Raw genomic sequence first — 19,068 nt, forward strand, 5'->3', positions numbered from 1 at the left:
CTCCTTGGAACTGGGCTGTGTTATGCCACATCTGGTAGCAGTGGGGTGTTTTGCAGTTCACTGTGGTGGCTTTGCGGGGCAGGGGGAGGCTTTGCTTCACTGATGAGGGTCAGCAACAGGCAGCCTGTTCCACATCCAGTCCATGTCCTGCTCTGGTGGAGCATGGGAATTTCAGATACTTTCTAGTTTTGCAGCTGCTTGCCTTTTTCTCTCACTGCACCTATTCTCATTCCCCTGAATGCATGGTTGTGTATCTGCTGCTTGTCAAGTTTGTCCTGCCCGATGCAGAAACCTCTCTGGTACCCAGGTAGCCCTTCTCATGGTGTGGCATTTCCAGCCTGTGCTACCTGAGCAGGGCTGGATGTGATGCAGTGGTCCACAGTGGTCCATCAAATCATCTGAGCTGTGCGCCTCTGCCTTTGAGATTTAAATAGTGAAATATTAAAACTTGTCTTTCAAATCTGTTCAATATTATGAAGATTAATTTTTGTTGGGGGCAGATTAATAGGTTTCCTATTCTGATTAATACAGTGATAATAAAAACGTTGTGATTGCTGGAATTAATGAAGCCCAGATTCCTGTTTCAAGGTTTGATTGACTTTGTACTTCAGTTACGCTAAAGCTGCTGCATCTCATTGCCCCTTATTTAGCTGTAGCCTTCGGAGAACCTGTATGGGAGCAAGGCAGCACAGGAGAAGGCCTGTGCTGGAGGTCTGTAGTGGAGGTCTCATCAAAGAATCTTTTGGGGGAGAAGTGTTGTCAAAGAGCAGTCAAGAGTTTTGCACATGTTGCAGCATTATTAGTTTCTCTGTCTTCAATCCAGCAGGCTATTTTTGTGAAAGTTGTAGAAGAGGAGTGCCCAACTCAGATGTGTGGGCACATCATTAAAAGCTTCAATTTGTCAATGCCAGATCGAACTAAATTGTGTGGGTAGATCATTAAAGGCTTCAGTTTATCAGAACCAATCTACTATCTGTTCCTCTCCCTCCTCCACCCTTCCCCTCAGCAGTACATGTGGTTTCTCCAGGTTCTCCAGCATTGAGGTCCATGGAAATGCCTGGGCTGCCTCCATGGCCCAGGGTCACACTGGGCTCCCTCCTGGCATGCAGCCGCGGTGCTGGGCTCAGCCTGGAGCTGGCTGCGTGCCGGTGAGCCAGCCTCCTGTTGGAGACAGCTGATCAAATGGCTGTGGAGGCCTCCAGTGGTACAAGCCTCAGAGTTAATGCTGTGGGAATTGATGTCTTTGGGAGCTCTCTGCTCCCATTAATCCCAAGGGATTCAAAAGATGCAGGTGGGGCTGGGCATAGAAAGTACACGGTGATCACATAAGCCTTGTTCCCTTGGGAAACCTGGCTGAACAAATGTTTTGTGGACTATTTTGGTGAGGTCAGTTTTTGATGGCGTAAGGAACATCGGTTTTGCCAGGTGCACTGTCAAGAGTTCAGGCCAGGCTGGGATGCCTTTACCTACTCCCAACGCTGCTTCTTGTTCCTTGTGTAGAAGCTCTCCCAGCTTTCACATCACACGAAGATGCCAAGATATTGCTTATGCTTGAGGAGGGATGTGAAGGAGAAGAGTAATCTGGAGGTGAGGATAGTGCTTCTGTACACCGTAGCCCTCATCCGCTGCAGACCAAATATATTATTTAGACAAGTCATTTTGCCTCAGAAGTCTCAAAAGAACATGAAATCTTTTGAGCAAGCATTAACCAAAATGAGCCTCAATTCCTCATCCTCTAAACGGGGCTAATGGTACTTTCCTACTCTACAGACATGTCGTAGATAAAGATTACAAAGCAGGTAAATGCTGTGGTGCAGCAGGTCAGCTGGAGAAATCTTGCCCAACATGTGTAGGTGCAGCTTTCTGCTCGGCTACATACCCATCTGCATATCTGTCACAAAGCACAGCAATAAAGCAAGCCTCGGATGTGTGTTTCTGACACTGCTCAGTTGCTTCTCTCAAGTCCTCTGTTCCTCATGAATAAAATAGAACTGATGCAAGATGCAGGTCACTTTTGGTTTGCAGGTATTTCAGAGTCCCTAAGAAAGAAATCATGTTTAGTGTAAATGCTGTTTAAAACCCTCTTTTGGATCTATTTTTATTGTGTAGCACAGTTTTATAATAGGGTCACATAATTCCTATATTTAGATTCCTGAACTCTTGTGATCTTCTTTGAGCCATTGCATTGCATTCAGCAAAGAATGGGAGAAAGCCCCAGGGCCAGAGAAGTACCTGGTTTTTGTCTCATGAAATTTCATGCAGTTGTTGCTAAGACAGAAGCTTCCAGATGTTCCTCAGGAAAGCTGCATTGGGCTGCCAAAATAATTAACTCCAGGAGGTTAATTTGGAGATGACAGTTCTTGCCACTGCCAAAGCTCTGGTAGATGTGAAACGGCTAGGAACAGCCACTGTCGTGGGGATGCTGTGGAGGAAGGGGGTTGGGGAAGGAAAAGGTCAGAAGCACCACATGTGATTTTTGCTTTCATATTTTTTCTTACCCCTGTCCTTCAGGGCATTTTCATGTGTTGTAAAGTTTGTTTTCCCCTCTGGGGCTTGTTGCTGCAGGTCCCTGTTGCATGGTGGTCCAAGGAACCAAGGGGGAGTGGGTGCATCCATTAGGATAGCAAGTGCCCTTCCTGAGCCTGGGCAGGCACCAGAGCTGCTGTTTAATCCCGTGTGGTTTCATGGGTGTGATGCAGAACAGCTCCATACGAACAGCTCCATTCTGTTTGTATTTCTGAATATGAGTTTTTGCTCAGTGTGGATACTTTCTCAGTGAAGAAATTATGCATCTTACTTTAAAATACTCTTATTAGTAAAATGGATGTTTCATTTGTACAGTGAGCAGCTTCCTCTGAGCTAAGCTTAAACTCAATCTGTGTTACTAATAGCTGGGAAAAAAAAACCATACTAATTGGTATTTCTTAACTGAAGTTTGCAAATTTTGCCTTTTCACCCTGAACATCAAATAGTTTTTATATGTGTTTTTCCTTATCTCAGAGGAAAGATTATTGCCAACAAGAGATTCTACATTTTGTTAAGGTCTTATCGGGATGCAGTGAGTGAAGGCAGAGAGTAAATATTTCAGAAATTCAGAGACTGCTATATTTTGATAATGCAAAGTAGGTTAAAGTACCTGGATTTTGTGCACAGTACAGTGTTTTCAAGCAGAATATGGGCTTGGATGGTGACAGATCTTGGTATTTAGAGGGAATATAAGCTTGCCTGTCGGAGGAGCACGTTGCAAATGTGAAATAAGTGTCTTTAAAAACCTTTCTTAATATTGTAAGATTCAGTTTTATTTAAAGCCAGATAAAGTCTGCTGTGTGAAAATGTTTGATACCAAGTAATGGTCCTGTAATGCTCTCCCCACCTCCAGCATTTATAACCACCTTTTATTTTCAAAGGAAAACGGTAGGCTTTGATACGATTCTGAGTGAAGTTTTAAAACATGTTTTTGTCTTTCAGTCTCCTGAGAACATTTTTTCTGAGTGACTCCGGCTTCCAGACACATTTGCCATGATAAGGGTTTCGATCCTTTCCCATCTTTGCCCTGAGTCATGAGTGGATATGTGTGATGCCTGCAAGTAAAACTGGTGAGTCGTCAAGCCTGAGTTTGCAGTAACTCACACTTACTCTTTCTTACAATCTCTCCATCTCTCTTTTCTCCCTTTTATATATGGTGGGGCATGGGGTTTCTTTTTTTGTATTGTCTGTAATTTAAGGAATAGCAGTGACTTGCTTTTAACACACACACACACACAAACACACACAAACACACATGCAAAAAGGACCTTCATTGTAATGAAACAGCAGTGATACCAAATATTATCAATACAGAAAAAACATTCCCTTCCTTCCTTTTTTCTCTCCATTCCCTCAAATCCTAGGAGCTATGGGGTCTTTGGTGGTGAAACTGGAGTTCAGCGATGCAGGCAAAGCTACTGCCCGAAACTGAAGCCTTGAAGATAGACAGGGTCTAAACATGCTTATGTGGGCAATCCATGTCATGATTAAATATGAATATGGAGAGGTCTCCTCTCCATCATGTGTCTCTTGTTAGACTCTCAAAGGAGCCATTGCCAACAAATAATTACCTCCACCGCTTGCTGCACTTGCATCCCAGTGACAAAATGGTGTCACTGGTACACAGGAGAGCTGTCTCGTCACACGAGCTTGCCCTGTTCAGTGTGGCATTGAGGTGCTGCAATGCCCAGCCTGGAGGAACATGGGGACAAAGGCTTTAATAGTCAGTTTTGGCCTGGGTGCACTTGGTCAAGCCTTAGAAGGCGATGTGGGGCAACCCCTTCTCTGTTAATGGGCAGTTGCCATTTCCCTGTGGTGTTAGCCACCTGAGAAGCCTGTTTGTCCCTTTTGTGCCAAACGAGTGGTGGTTGTGCCTTTCCTGGCTGTCCCTGTCCGCCAGCAGCCTGGCATGGGGAGCCTTCCTGTGCTCTCTTCTCTTACCCAGGGTGAGAAGAGGGGCAATAGTTCTTCATGAATCAGAAGACTGAGGCTGGCAAAACAAAACTGTCTGATTTTACAGGAAAATTGGAAGGTCTATATAAGAAATCTTTCAAAACCAGGAAATCTGCATAATTAAATTGTGTAGGAAATGGGAACACAAATAGTTTAAAAAAAACCAAAACAGGTTTCTATTATATATTTAATATCCCTCTGTGTGGTAGAAAGTGCATTTCAATTCCAAGATTATAAAACCTGAGAAATTCACACATCAGTGAATTGTGGGGGTTTTTTTGTTGTTTTTTTTTTAAGTTTCCATTTTTTCTTTCTTTTTTTTTTTTCCTTTCTTTCCAGAGGTAACATAATTACCATGTCATTTAGCAAAGATTATAATAGCTGTTCAGTTTTTGCCGACTGGTGTAGTAAACAGTTGAATAAACCCATATGGCAGCTCAAAGCGTGCATGCAGGAGAGGGATTCTTACCATTTCCTTCATGTCTGAATTACCAACCTCACTGATAGGACTGAGATCCCCAAACAGGGACCAACTCCAGGCTTCTCCAGTGGAGCAAAAATTTCTCACTGCTCTGTCATGTATGAATCAATTGATATTAATCACGGTGGTTAGCTAATTAATTATTTCTTTGTGCCTATAAAGTATGCATGGAAAACTTGGGGTTATATGCAAGGTACATTGCAAGCTATATGCCTCAATTTAAAGCAGTCTGTGCATTTGTTTAATACTTTCTTAGTAGCTGTAAATAATGCCTAGAGTCCAAATCTTACTATCCAGGTGACTCTTTAAGATCAAGTCCCTTCTAAGGCTGGCATGGGTTAAGTGTGACATTGCTGGTGTTGTGATAGCCCCATGGCACTGCCTGTAAGGAGACTTTGTGTCTGGTGTCAGTGGTGGCAAATGGAAGGAAATGGCAAATTGAAATTCCAGGTTGAGTTATGGAGGTGTGGAGCTGTGGCCAGCTGGCATTTGGAGTAAAGACAAAATGTTTCGAGTAGCATGCCCTCTGGATAGCTTCAGTATTAAAAAATAAAAGCAATGAAAAGAAGGATTGTTAACTCTCTCCAAATGCCAGTTTGAACAAAGAAAAAGGCTCGTGCTATTCCTCTTAAAATTCACTTACTTCCAGTTATCTTAAAATTTTCATGTCATGTAATAGCTTTAAAATACCTTCTGAATGCATTAGATTCTCTAGGTGCTTAGAAAATACTGCGAAATAATAATAGGAAATGACCAGGCATTGAGCATTCCCACTGGAAAGGAGCAGTTGGCCAAAACTGGTGCTTGTGTTCATCTTAACCCTGATGTACGACCAGCCCTCCACCATAATTCTATCAAGAGATGGTAAGTTGCCTAGCAATGTGCTGACTGCAGAGGGTACGTGTTGAGCTAATTCAGTTTTTGTTCTCGTTTTCCTGGAGAGTTCAGCTTAAAGGAGTGATCCTTTCTCTGGCTGCAGCAAGAGCCACTTCTCAGCGGTCTCTCTTGTTCCCCACTCGAGTGTCCCTGGTGATGTCAGGAATTCATTCACCGCCGTACGCGTTTTAGAAGTTTCCAGCTTATTGAGTAACCAAATGTGGTTTCTGCTGATTGTGTTGACTGAATACATAGGACCTTTCGAAGAGGCAAGGGTTCTATTTAAAGCAGAGCGTTTAGTTGTATACCATTTTATGACAGGCAAAGGTCATCTAGGGTAAGCAGCCAGAACAGTGAATTGCCTCATTGCAGCACCTAGGAAAATGAGACAGAAAGATATGGTAAAAGGTTTTAAGAAATTGCTCATAGTTATAAATTTTTAAAGTGGAGGAACTGGTGCTGTGTACGTTTTTAAATTGAAGATAACCATGCTTGTACAATGAATTGAGTTAAGAACAGAACAAATCAGAATAATGGGGTGGTACTAAAAACCTGGTTGTGCAGCAAGTTGCCAGCTCACAGTGTTAGGAACCTGCCATGTCCCTCCATGGCCGAAGGCATTTTCACCAGGCTTCATAGTGACCTTTTCTTGCAAGGATGCCCAGTCCTGCTGCAGTCCTCTCCTCTGGTGGACGGGCTCCTGGTTACACAGAGGGCTTTGCCTGCTTCTTGTGATGGCCAAGGGGGCAAAAGCTGGGTTTGTCCACAGCTGCAGAGCAGGATTGGGTTCCTCCAGGTCAGCGGGTTGTGCTAACCCAGACGCGTGTTGGTGGAACGGGGGGAATGGGGCAGAGCTCCAGGAGCTGAGTCTGGCATCCCTGGCGGAGCTGCACAGCAGGAGGGGTGGCAGCAGCCCGGAGATGGCACTTCTGTCCTCGCAGGTTCTCCCTTCCTCCTTAAAGCATCAGACTTTGTTTCTCTGAAACTTTTCTGCCCATGGAACTTTCTCTGTGGCGGAGGGGAGGAGAGAAGAAGTAATTTTAACAATTTAATATACTACGTAATGTGTTTTATAAGCTAGTGTGAATGCTCCTAAGTATTTTGGTCTTTTTTCATAACACAATGAACCTAATATTGGTAAAAATACAGATCTTAGCTGCCACCATAAAGAGAGGCTAGATTTAATAAACAGTTATGAATGTTGGCAGCTGCCTATCAGATTGTATAACATCGGCTATAGCACATGAAGACAGTGTCAACTTACATTTTATCTCAGAAGTATTTTCAAAGCATTTATTTTGCTTTCTCTTGAGTCCTTAACCTAATTCAAGTTATATAATTGGCGGAATATTTTTCCACACCGCTAATTGGCTGGGTGCCAGCGTGGAAACCATTGTCTGACTTGATGATGATCAGGAATTAACATGACATTTGCGTGGTGGTAATGGAATACATTAGTAATGTAATTCATGACTGTAAGAAAGAGACCATCATCTCCCACCTCTGATCAGCAGGAGGGGCTGGGAGGATGATGAAATGCTCCCAGCAGGCACCTCACAGCAGTGGCTGGCCAATCTCGATGTCAAATTTAGTTTTAAATTCTTCAGACAAAGCTGTAATGCTTACCAATTAATTACTACAAATGTCAATTAAAAATCTACCAAATAATGCAGTAAGATTAAATTTCAATTAAAAAAATTACATTTAACAAGGAAGATACAACATTATTTTAATGAATTCTGCTGAAGGTGACAGTTTATCTAGATATATTTATACCGTGTAGGTGGATCTAAATTCATTGGGTGATGTTAACCATGTTATTCTGTGTACATATTAGTTTTGAAAATTATATCCACTCTGCCTGTGTCCTGGAGGAGATGGGGCATCAAGGGGCATTTCTCATCACCAGGAGGAAGGGGAATTTCATGCCTTCTCAGTACAAAAATCTTCTCACACCTAAAATGAGGCTTTATTGTAGGCTTCTATCCTGGCTGAATTAGTGGTATTTTTCATTGCTGTACATTTATGAAACCAAATACAGAATTTTTGTTGCAGCAGAAGAACAAGCCCTGACTTTGCTATGACTATAATGATTGCTTGGCACAATTTTTCAAGTACTCTGTTTTATCATACAAATAATATCCATCATTCTGATTAAATCACTTAACAGGAAAAGATTTTGCTGTGTGAAGGTGGTGAACTGTAAGTCCTGAGCAGAGCTTTTATCTGCAAGGCTTCACCCTGGCTTTGCAGAGTTTCCGAATGCATGATTAAAAATCCTTTATTTGATACTTCAGGTGCTTTAAGATATGTTTTGAACTAGGGGTGGCACAGCAGAGATGTCACATAGCGTGAAGGTGTTCTGAGTTTGCATGGATTGCAAGCGTATGTACGACAAACTCTTGGAAAACACCGGTGCCTCGTCACGTGCAGAGTGTTAACAGTGCAAAGCAGGTTTTGTAGCTGGAGTTTGGTATTGCAGTAACACTTTTTATTGAACAGGACAGTTCTTAGGCTGCTGGAAATGGAGATGCTGGTGCTCTGGGAAGGTGTGAGAGCATGGTGCAGGGGCAGAGCTGGGGTGTGCAGGCGCCTACCCTCCTGGTATTAAAGCATCCGTGAGCCAAGGCCTCTAAATACAATCTGAAGAATACTTTCTTGGCTTCCTTGAATTCTTTTTTTCCCACAAGCTTTTATTATGTTTTCGCACCATCACGTCTAAAATGGGTAAGAGGGAAGACATAATTGAAGAAACAGATTTTATGTGTCAAGGCAGCACTGAGGAAAGTCCCTCTCAGGAACCAGAGGCTCCTTTTCCTTGGTCCTTCTGTTTCTGGAGTCATTGAATTTCAGCGGGTTTTAACTTATAATAAAATATTAAAAAAATACAGTGTGCACGCAGAAAATCAGAGAAGCCAAACAACTCCTCATGGCAGGTTTGAGTAATGATGTGCTCTGCAGAAGACAGGCTTTGCCTGTCCCTTGGTTGCTGTTCAGGTTTTGTCCATTGATGAGTGAACGCAACGAGCATGATCTCCTGTCTCTCTGCTGCTGTTCAGATATCTTTGGGTATCGGTAACAGCTTTATGGGATCATTCCTGCTTCGTGCTATTATCTGATAAAACTACCATCAGCAGGAGATGGGATACAGCTTTTTTCCATAAGGGCCTCAGGAAATGGATGCTGTAGAAGTGTAAGAGCAGCTGAAACATTTTCTCACCGGTCCTTACAGACAGCAAGGTGATGGAGAGAAAGGTAGAGCAAGGCAGGCTCATTTCCTCACCAGCAGCCAGAAAGCTTTAAGCGTGGGGCAGGGAGGGAAGAGCGGGAGCAGGTAACATCTTTCTGCCAGGAGATAATGGTGTGAGGAGGTTGTGGGTTTGGGGCACCCAGTGGTCAGACAATTAGGTGGCAGCTGGGGCTGCTGCTCTTAAAATCCCATCTTCCCAGGGGGCTTTCAGCTCTACACAGGACCACTCATTTTCTGATTTGAGCCCTGGGATGAAGCTCTTGCTCTGGTGGTTGTTTGGAAAGCAGTGTAAGTGGGATGGCAGGAACCAACCACCTTCTCTATCCCAGGTTCTGCTATTTTGGGGTGTCCTGTGTGGGGCTTGTGCCCATCCCAAGCACTAGTGGTGTCTGGTCTCCTCTTTGAGTTGTCCCACATGAAGCCTGTGCCCATCCTGAGAACTCAGGGTGGTGTCCAGTCTCCTCCTGAGTTCTCGGAGGTGAAGATTTCTGCCTTTGGTAGGGAAATGCTTTTTCTCTTTCTGTAAGAGTTGGCCAGACATCTTGAAGAAAGAGTGTCTTTGACTTTGGGAGAAATATTTATATCTCTCTGGGTTGTTTTTTTTCCCTTGGTGTAGGGTTACGTTAGCTATATTACATTGAGGGAACATGGAGCTGGGGGAGGAAACTTTCATAAGCTGCCCTCGTATTGCCAGTTTATTCTAAGCTTTCATCCACTGATTTACATCCCATCTGAAGCAAAAATACCCAGACTTCAGTAGTTTGTTTACCTTTGCTTATATCACTCTGGGGTGACCCGAGGAGATGCAAAAACTGTTCTCACTCTGACATTTGCATGAGCTGCGAGGTAGGGTGAGAGGAGACAGACGCTGCGCAAAGTGAAAAGGCAACAGGGTTTATTAAGTCTTTGTTGTACCGTGGTTTATAATATTTAGACAAAAGCAAACATCTCCAGGGAGGGCTTATGAAATGAGAAACTGGAGAAAGCTCTCTGAGCTGATGGCAGATCCTGTCCTCTTCAGGTGGTCATGGGATGGTGGGATGCTGGCGGCGGGGAGGGGGCTGCGAGGGTCGTTGTGTGGGGTGTGCATACAGGAGGGTCCTGAGGAGCTGCTTCGGGAGGAGGATGTGGACTTAAAGTACTTGTGTAGGACAAAGTCATCATGTTGTCATTGTGATAATGTTCCTGGGGGAAATAGCCTGAAATACTCTTTGTCTTCATTAATACTCCTTCCCAGCAAAGCCTTAAAAGATCATTCTCACTTTCAGATATACAAGGAAACCGAATACAGAGTTGTTTGTCATGAAAATCCCATTTATATACAGCGGCTGTAAAATCCCAGATGCTGAGCGTAGAGGGAGGCTGCTCTGTCATCAGCCAGTCGAGGGGAGAGTTGACTATAAAACCGAGCTGTAATTCCCTCTTGACAGGGGTGTGGTGGTTGTGTCTTCAAACAACTTCAGCAGTCTGCCATGCCAAGCCTTTATGGATTTTATTCTCACAAGCTAGGTAATAGATAAGTTTGAGCAAGGAGATAGGTAGAGATACAGATATATGAAAGGGAGACCTTTGCTCTAGGAAAATATCCATCATTGCTTTTTACAGCACGGTTCAGGACTGTAGTGAAGAGCATCTGAAGCGTTTGGGGTCCTTTTGTTGTGAAGGAGGTGCCGTGGGCCTGGGGGTGCTCTGCATTCAATATCCCCTTGACTCCGCAGCAGCAGGATGTGACCCTCGCAGAACGACAGACGGCGTTTGGGGGCTTGATGCTTATTGTTTTCAGCAGAGCTCTACTGGAACCAATAAAGTTGCTGCCACCGCTGCTCGGAGCAAAAGTGACTACAGCTGAACAAGAGAGACAGAATTATCAATTAAAAAAGCCCACGCCAAGCCCATTATTTTACTCTTGAAAAAACATCTTGCTTCCCAGTCTTTTTTTGTTTTTTCTTCCCCACATGGAGTGAATCTTTGGGATATTAATGTTCCGCTGTCATGTTTGTTTAACATATTTTTTTGACAATGCCTTTTTAGGGTCAAAGCCTGAAGTTTTTCTCCATGTGTTTCAGCTAGGCAAAACTCCCAGTGTCTCAACGGGGCCTCTTCCGAAATAAATGAAGACTAATTCTTCTCAACTTAATTGGGAATTTCATCTGAATAAACAGAGGAAAGGTCCAGGCTTTGGTTTTATTTTAAACACCATAAAATGGTGTCTTGCTGAACAGACAAGTCGCTGCGGGCAGGCTGGCTCTTACCAGTGAATTTGGTGGCTAGAGCTTTCCACAGGGGCTTGCCTTTTACCTTGGATCACCATGACCCTCTGGTCCCCTGCCTTCCTGCCCATCCCTGCCTCATCCCTCACTTTGCCTGGACCACGGCAGGCACTCGGGCGCTGCTTAGTGAGCTGAAGAGTGTGTCATTTTCAGAGATTTGGCCTTAACCTGAAATTTCCATGTTTTGTGGGTTTAAGTCAAACCTTAATACTACTTCAGCATAATGTTTTTGTGGTTTAATGTTCTTACAGTTTTTTACAGTGTTTCTTTTAAATTCTGTCACTGAAGTGTATGAGAGTTGACAAGTGTAAATATGTAGTTAGACAATTTCAAAAGTGTATTATTTACTGATCGACCATAATGGCTCCAAAGGAGCCATTATACTCAATCATATCATGTCACTCTGTGGCACTTATTATGATGGTAATATGGATATGCATATTATTTTTTTTTTTTAAGCATGAGAAGCCTTATTGTGCATGTGTAAAAGCCGGTTTTAATTGTCAGTAATGCTCTGAGCTTTTTTTCATATCAAGAAATTAAACCACCTATGGCTACCAGCCTGCAATTCATGGTAGTAGGAATCCATGTCTATAGGAGGATGGGAAAAGACACACTTGATAATTACAGCAATGTGGCTGTACAACTCCTTAATAGGGCTCTTTTATAGCTTTATTAGATCCGAAAGCAACCTAGAACCCTAACCAGAGAGCTTGGCAGGTAAAAGCTTTCCATTTTATCTCTGCAGCTCGGGTAAGTCCCTGACTTCCTAATTGTGTTTGCAACATTAGCAAATGGCTGGTCTGAAAATACCACGCAGTGCAAGTCATGTTAATTCAGGGATCTTTTGGTGTCACAAAAGATGTCTTTTTGTAGTGCTGGGGTAGAGAAAGAAGGAGAGAAGGCAGAATGAGAACATTGAACCATGTAAAATAAAAGAGACAAGCAGGGAGCTGGGAAGGCTAAATATGCTTCAGCCTTTCAGTGGAGCTGGTTTCAGTAAAGAAAGAGGTAAGAAAGTGTAAGCAGTAGCTTGCTTGCTAGAAAATGTCTTTTGTGGAGAACATGGGAGGAGCGTTTGAGTTTTAATCACTAGAGGTGAGGAGTTAAGGTGCAAATCTGGCAATGGGGTACAGCAAATCAATTGTGGAGCAATAATTAGAGCGAGGAGGAGGAATCAGAAGTGTTTCTTAACTTAGAAACAAGGATGTGACTGGCTGCTGGCTGTTGCTACTCGGAGGTAGGTAAAGAAGAAAGGAATCTGTTGGGCAAAGTCCTCACCGCAGAAGACACAACCAAGGTGAAATCAAATTTTTTATTGTCAAAGAGAGACGTGGAAGCGGAAAACCAACAATGACAAAGAGCCCTCCAACATTCAGCAGGGCAGTGATTCATCTGCAGGGCTGATCTGGGGGCTGAGTCCTCCCTCAGGTTCTCCCTGGTGTGGGGATTGGGCAGGAGAAAGCAAGGTCATTGCTATTCGTGGTTTTATTTTGGTTGCAGAGTGTCAAAGCAGATGAGTGCTTTGTCTTTTTGATTCAGACTTGAGGACTGGTTCTGCTTTGTTGCTCTGTTATCAGAGGAGTTATTTACCCTGCTCTGAATGAAATTGGACTAATTACTGAATTACCATTTCCCCCTCATATTCTAAAGAACCTTCTGTTGAAAATGCATTTTGCTTTAAGTACGGAAGATTAACCATAACATGCTAGAATGAGCCAATTTTGAGTAGTTTAGCAGTGGAAGGACACATACATGTAATTTTGCAAATCTTCAACTGGTAATGGTCAGATTTCCTCACAACAGTTTTTAAATGAATAAAAGCAACAAGGTTTTGTTAGGGTTTTTTCAGCCAATTGTGCATTAATTCTCTTTTGTCCATCTAAAATTGTATTAAAACCATTTTTCCTCTTTGGAAATACTCATCAAGAAACATAAAAGCAGGTAAATATGCTCGTACTATGTCTGTCATTGACCTATATAAACAACTGTATATTCAGGCTCAGGGTTGAGTCTTGTGTTTGTGTAGAGACTAGGGTGAGTGGAGCTTAATTATTTCTTTTGGGATGCTGCCTTCTTAGAAAAGTTCCTTGTTGAAGTCTCATCACCCAAAATATGAAATATCACTGCTATTTCTGCTGGGATCATTAGTTTAATATTCTGAATAAATGGTGTAACTGCTCATTTGTATAAGAGGATGGGATTCATGAAGCTACAGTGCATTTGTACACACACACGCACTAGCACACAACACTTGTTGATGATTCAGAGAAGGAGTAGAGTAATTCAGCTCTTGGACTGCCTCACGTGTGATTGGCTTCCTTTCTGGGGGACTTATTTTAGGGAAAAATCAATGTCAACTGAAAAACATTCCATTCTGAAAAGACAAAAATTCCCCTACTTGTGAAAATGTGTCTTGGCAGCTGATTTAACTTATGATACAAGATTTAACACTTTTCACTAAACATGAATATTTACCATGGCAACAGCTACGTTACGGGCCACATGTTGGAGACTTGCGCGTTGTTGCAGAAACTTGTAGCTCGCCACATTTAGCCGAGTCCTTGTTTCCACCAGCAGAAGGAGCCCACTCCTCCAGCTGTGTTGGGTACGGACCTGCTGAGGGGTTGGTGGGTATCCTGCGGGCCTCCAGGGCGGTACGGCTGATAGCTCCATCAGGAATTTGCTGGTGATTGTCATCACAGCGCTACGTATAGACAAAATGTCAGAATAACCGGATAAAAAGCATGCATTCACCTCCCATTTGCCTTTCCAGTGGCAGGGCGGGAATTGCTTTCTGAAAGTCTCACTTCTCCAGACTGTTTTTATCTGCATCCCTTCCCATTGCCCCCCCGGACATAAGCAGATCAAACCCATTTTGCCACGTGCAGTAACGGGTCTGCTGTGTCCTCTGGCTGGACTGCCCTCCACTGTGCCCCCCTGGTACTGTCTCAACTCCTTGTCACCTTTCATTTGCCGTGTAGTTGCTTTTCAGGCGACGTTAATTGAATCACGCTCATCAGGGACTTAATAAAAGCATGACGGAGCCTGGGCAGATGGCAGCCCCGGTTGACAAGCGGGATGTGCGGCTGGGACTGCGCTGGTGCACTGGAGGCAATGAGCTGGCTCTTCTGCAGGGACAGAAAGTTTGTGGCTTTGGAGTTGTGAGAAGAGTCAAGCCAACATGAGTAAAGTAAAAGATGGCTTCAGATGATTTAGGTTGCAGTTAAGTGTGGGGTTTTTTTTCCTGAAACTGAACTAGATGATCATTCAGTAGAACTGTAAATCCTACCTACAAAGGACTAGGTGTAAAACAAGAAGAGGATTTAACTTTGTAGGTAATCAGAGACATCTGCAGGTATCTGGAGTAGGAGCAGGTTTATTTTATTTGATTTTACAAGTTAGGAAGAATATAGATGCTGTGGCTTTAGGACAGAGCTAACAAAGGATTAGGCAGAAATCTCTTTCCAGAGGTGAAAACTCTCAATCCAGATGTTTCTCATACCTTTCTCTGAAGTGTCTGGTTGATACTGACTTGACCATCATTAAGGATAAGGCCTTTCCTCTTCTGGGCTCTGATAGGACTCTTGTCCTTTCTCTTTCATTTAAAATACCTCAGTTTAAATGAAACCAGCTATACAAAGCAGAAGCTTAGCATGCAGCCAGGAGGGTGGCCTGTGCCAGGCAGAGTCCTGGCATAGTGATGGCAGGGCTGGGGGTACTCATCCTCCTCCGACAGCGCAGGGCTGGGGTGGCCCAGTGGAGGGTGTCCTCTGCCTGGAGGTGTTGCTGGTACAGTGGAACCCTGGCGCAGCGGCTGCTCTTGGTGGTAAGGCTGGTTTAACTCTTGGCCTTTCCTGGGTGTGAATTTGCCAAGCTGCGCCGATCCAGAACTTAAATAATTTGCTTCTCTTTTTAGAATCGTGTCTTTTAAAGGTGTTATATTTGTTTCCATTTTGCATTAAATTAAAATTAAATGGTTCTGCTTAGTAGATTTAATAGTGTACAAATATATCTGTTTTTAAATCCTTCTAGCCTATGTAGGTGACTAAGAAAAAAGCAACAGAGTAGGGACCTCCAATTTTTGTTTTACTTGAATCAAGTACCCTATTGGGATTTCAATTACAAGTGAATGTTACACTTGTTTGTTACTAAGGTGACTACAGTGTCAAGGTTATGTGGATGTTGCAGTGTTATAAATGCAAAGATAATGCAAAAAAGAAAAATAGTTGTGTTGGCTAAAGTCATCCTATTCCTTTAGCATAAAGTTGCACTCTGTCCTACATTTCAATTCTCGTTCTATTAAATTACCTGTTTAATAATTTGAATCCAGTGTTATTTTTATATTATATTGCAAATGTGTGACTGTGAGGTTATTTTTAAGGTATATTTATTAAGGGAATGAATACAATAAGACAAGTCATTGCAGCCCACATACAGTTCCTTGACTTCTCATTTTATGATGTTTCAATTGCATATGATTACTGAATGTAAGTTTAAACTTTTATGGGGGTTCATTAGAGATGCAGCTGTGTAGAGAGAAATTCAATAGAGTTTGATATTTATATATATTTTTTTCAAGCTGTAAAAGTGTAGTGAGATGGAGCAACTTGATGGAGCATAATTTCAAGCTTCCTACTTCGAGTTTGGTTGCGCAGTTGTGGGGTCTCCAAGGGTTTAGCTGGGCTGCAGTGGAAATTTGCTGATGATGGGGAAGAGGAAGGGCGCTAGCAAGAGGTCTGTGTGTTTGGAGTGCAAGAGACCAGAGCATCTCAAATCAAAGGCATTTGCCTTTTTTTCTAGGTAGGATGCAGAGAAGAGGTGGTGTCCTTGGTCGGAGCCAGCACTTGAACAAACTGCTTTTTGCTCCTGTGCGAATCAATGTTCTGATGGAGAAATAAGGTTTCGGTGAATCTGTGGTGTTCTTTCTCTTCTAATAGAGAACCTAAGTAAAATGAACTCCCCCAAAGCCAATATTGAAAGCAATCTTAGCGAGCAAGTGCTGAGAAAACAAATTTTGGGGCACATTTAGAAGAATACATGTAGTAAATGAGTAAATCTACCCTGCAGTTAAGTGCTTTGTGTGAATACTAAACAGGAGCATATCCCATCAAGTATAGTTTAGTTGCATAATTTATTAGCATAATGTGTTTGGTTTTAATTTATAGGAATGTAAACATCTATAACTGGCTGATCATGTCTGTTAGTAGCAGGAACCCCATATTCAAAAGTAATTGTGACATTGGCTGTTTGGAGAAAACGTGTTTCACGATATATAGACTACTTTCCAAAGATCAACTTTCTTAGCAAACCAAGATCCAAAACAAAGACATCTCCAGGCATAAGAAGGGGAGACATTTTTGTCCTCAAGTTTTACTCTGATGCCTTTGATGTGCTGGTGCATTGCTCTGCAGCCCTTCCTGCTGTTCCAGCTGGCTCTATCCAGGGCAAGCATCTCCTCTCCACTTCTGTTGCAGGAGTCTCTCCAATAGCTCCAGCAGCATATAAATATCATCTTAGCAGCATCTTTTTCTCTTTGTTTTCTTTGCTTATGGGAAGGGGGAAGATTGAATGGTAATTCCTGGAACATGATCTTGCCAGGATGAAACCCACTGAATGCAAGGGAAGCAGAAGTGGAGCGGGGCGGGGGAGTGTATTCTGCTTTTGGTTTCAGTTGGCAGCCTTTTGTTTGGGCTGAGGTCTTTGAACCTGTGGGCAAACTGCTCTGCAAGTGGAGGTGTGTGGAGCCCTCCGTGGAGATGGCTTTGCTCCTGCGCCCACTCTGCTCGCTGCCACCCGTGTCAGGTGAGACACGAGATGTGTGAATGGGAGGAAGGATGGTGGGCGACTTGAATGCAAGACTTCAGAAATCTCTGGTGACTAAAGCCGCTGCTGTGCCTGGCGTCGTTGCCTACTTGAAGTATTTACTGCTGATGGCTTCTCTGAGTAGGGACAAGCCTTGTGGGGTGGAAAAGCTGGATTTGCCTTGCCTCACACTGCAAACTGTCAGCTTATCAGGAGTCTGATCCTCCCCTGCGGGGAGCAGAGAGGAGGGAAGGGTGGTGGCACTGCATCCGAGTGGAGCACAGGTGGGTTGGTTTCATTCTGCCCCTAGAACATCATCCCCAGGAAAATAGTATTCCTAGGCTGTGCCACCTCCCACAAGGAAAAACAGATGAAAAGCAATGAAGCACACAATTACATAATGAAAAACAATAAAATCCATCTTCTAGTATGTACTACCAGTGACCATACGACTTTATTATAGAAACTAAATGTGATTACATTTCCAGGTATTGTGCTGTGTAGTAAACTCTGGGAAAAAGTGAAGAATTACTTAGAAGGAGAAGACTTCTTGTTTAATATAAACCTCAGACTTTGAAGTGACACATAGCAGGGAATAAAAGTCCATCATCTATCAAATGAGGTTTGAATAGTTTAGGTCACACTAGACAAACACTTCTCACCCTAAAATCTTCTTTTCATCTTCATTCATCAACAACACCTTAAGCTTGTGCCCCTCTTTTCCACTCTCTCAATAATAATCTGCTTTATGCCTACAAATCACTTCTGGCTGGCATTCGTTAGGCGAGTTATGAGCTCTGGCTGCTGCTGCTCCCACTGGTGCTGCCTCCTTTGGAGGGAGAAAAGGGGGTTAGAAGTTTGTGAAGACGCTGAGGAGGAGGAAGTGCTGCAGAAATGGTGGTTGTAGAGATGAGAGGCAGTGAAGAGAAAGGGGAGAGAGAGGTAAGATATAACTGACAATGAGGATTCCTGGATGCCAGACCCCTTTCTTGAACTATGCTGTTCTGTTTGTGTAGTTTATGGCTTGTTTCAAGCAGTGCTTTGTGCTTGGGGGGTATGGAGCTGTGTGAGGCAGTGCAACCTCAGCCCTGCAGTTGGGAATGAACCCATCCTCTTAGGGTGTTGTTGCTATGTGTGTAAATTCCAACAGCCAGGTTTGGAGCCTTAGAACGGAAAGGCAAACCTCCATGGCCAAGCTGGAAAGCTTTGTTCTCTTCTGCAGACCCCTCAAGGTGACCCGGGCTGCCCTGGTGGGTGCTCAGACCCAGAAGCTTGATTTTAATTTGCTTTCTTAGTCATCATGCCTTGTGGTTTCTTCCTGCTGCCTTCTCTGAGGTCCTCAGCTGTGCCGTGCATGAGCTGTTCAATCCCCATTTCCTTGTAGGAAACTACCCCTCTTACACTAATCCTTATCCAATAATTCCTAATTTTTATTCATATCCTTTTCCAATTTATGGACTGCTCTTGGATTAACTTCCCTGTGGTACAGTTTTTCCCCTTGCATTGCTTGCTTGTTGCTTCCTCACTGGTGGTTCTTCTTTCTTTCAAAGATACTTTTCTGGCTCCGTCCCCAACTGCCTGGAAGTGATTTGTTCAGCAGCGCAGTCCCCTGGTTTTCAAAGGCTACAGGCTGTTCTCCTTCGTTTTCTGCCTTCCTTCCTTCTTTCTGTCATTCTGGGAAGCAGTCTGACAGACATGGCTTCTTCGCAACCACCAATTAATGTTAATCTGCGTGACTGCAACAGGCATGGGTAGCAGCAAAGATCTGTTTAAAGGTAGAATTTTGTGTGAGTGGAAATTTCTGTGAATCTGGCAAGGAGGACTTGCTGGGAGGGCACAGACAGGCTAGGGGAAAGAAGTCAGCATTTTAATTACAATATAAAAGCTGATTTTTTTCCGCCTTCATT

The 19,068-nt window shown here is 43.3% G+C and overlaps 1 protein-coding gene across 11 annotated transcripts in view; it reads left to right on the forward strand.

Annotated features, from left to right (window-relative positions):
- The window catches only part of FOXP1 (forkhead box P1), a 387,257-nt gene that overhangs the window by 42,549 nt on the left and 325,640 nt on the right, over nucleotides 1–19,068 (forward strand). For all 11 annotated transcript variants that reach the window (XM_030501104.1, XM_030501109.1, XM_030501116.1 and 8 more), the window contains one exon: nucleotides 3,469–3,596. The gene's annotated coding sequence lies outside the window, so the exon portion shown is untranslated. The remainder of the gene's footprint in view (nucleotides 1–3,468; nucleotides 3,597–19,068) is intronic.

This window comes from Strigops habroptila, chromosome 11, assembly GCF_004027225.2.
Source record: "Strigops habroptila isolate Jane chromosome 11, bStrHab1.2.pri, whole genome shotgun sequence".
Classification (NCBI taxonomy): domain Eukaryota; kingdom Metazoa; phylum Chordata; class Aves; order Psittaciformes; family Psittacidae; genus Strigops; species Strigops habroptila.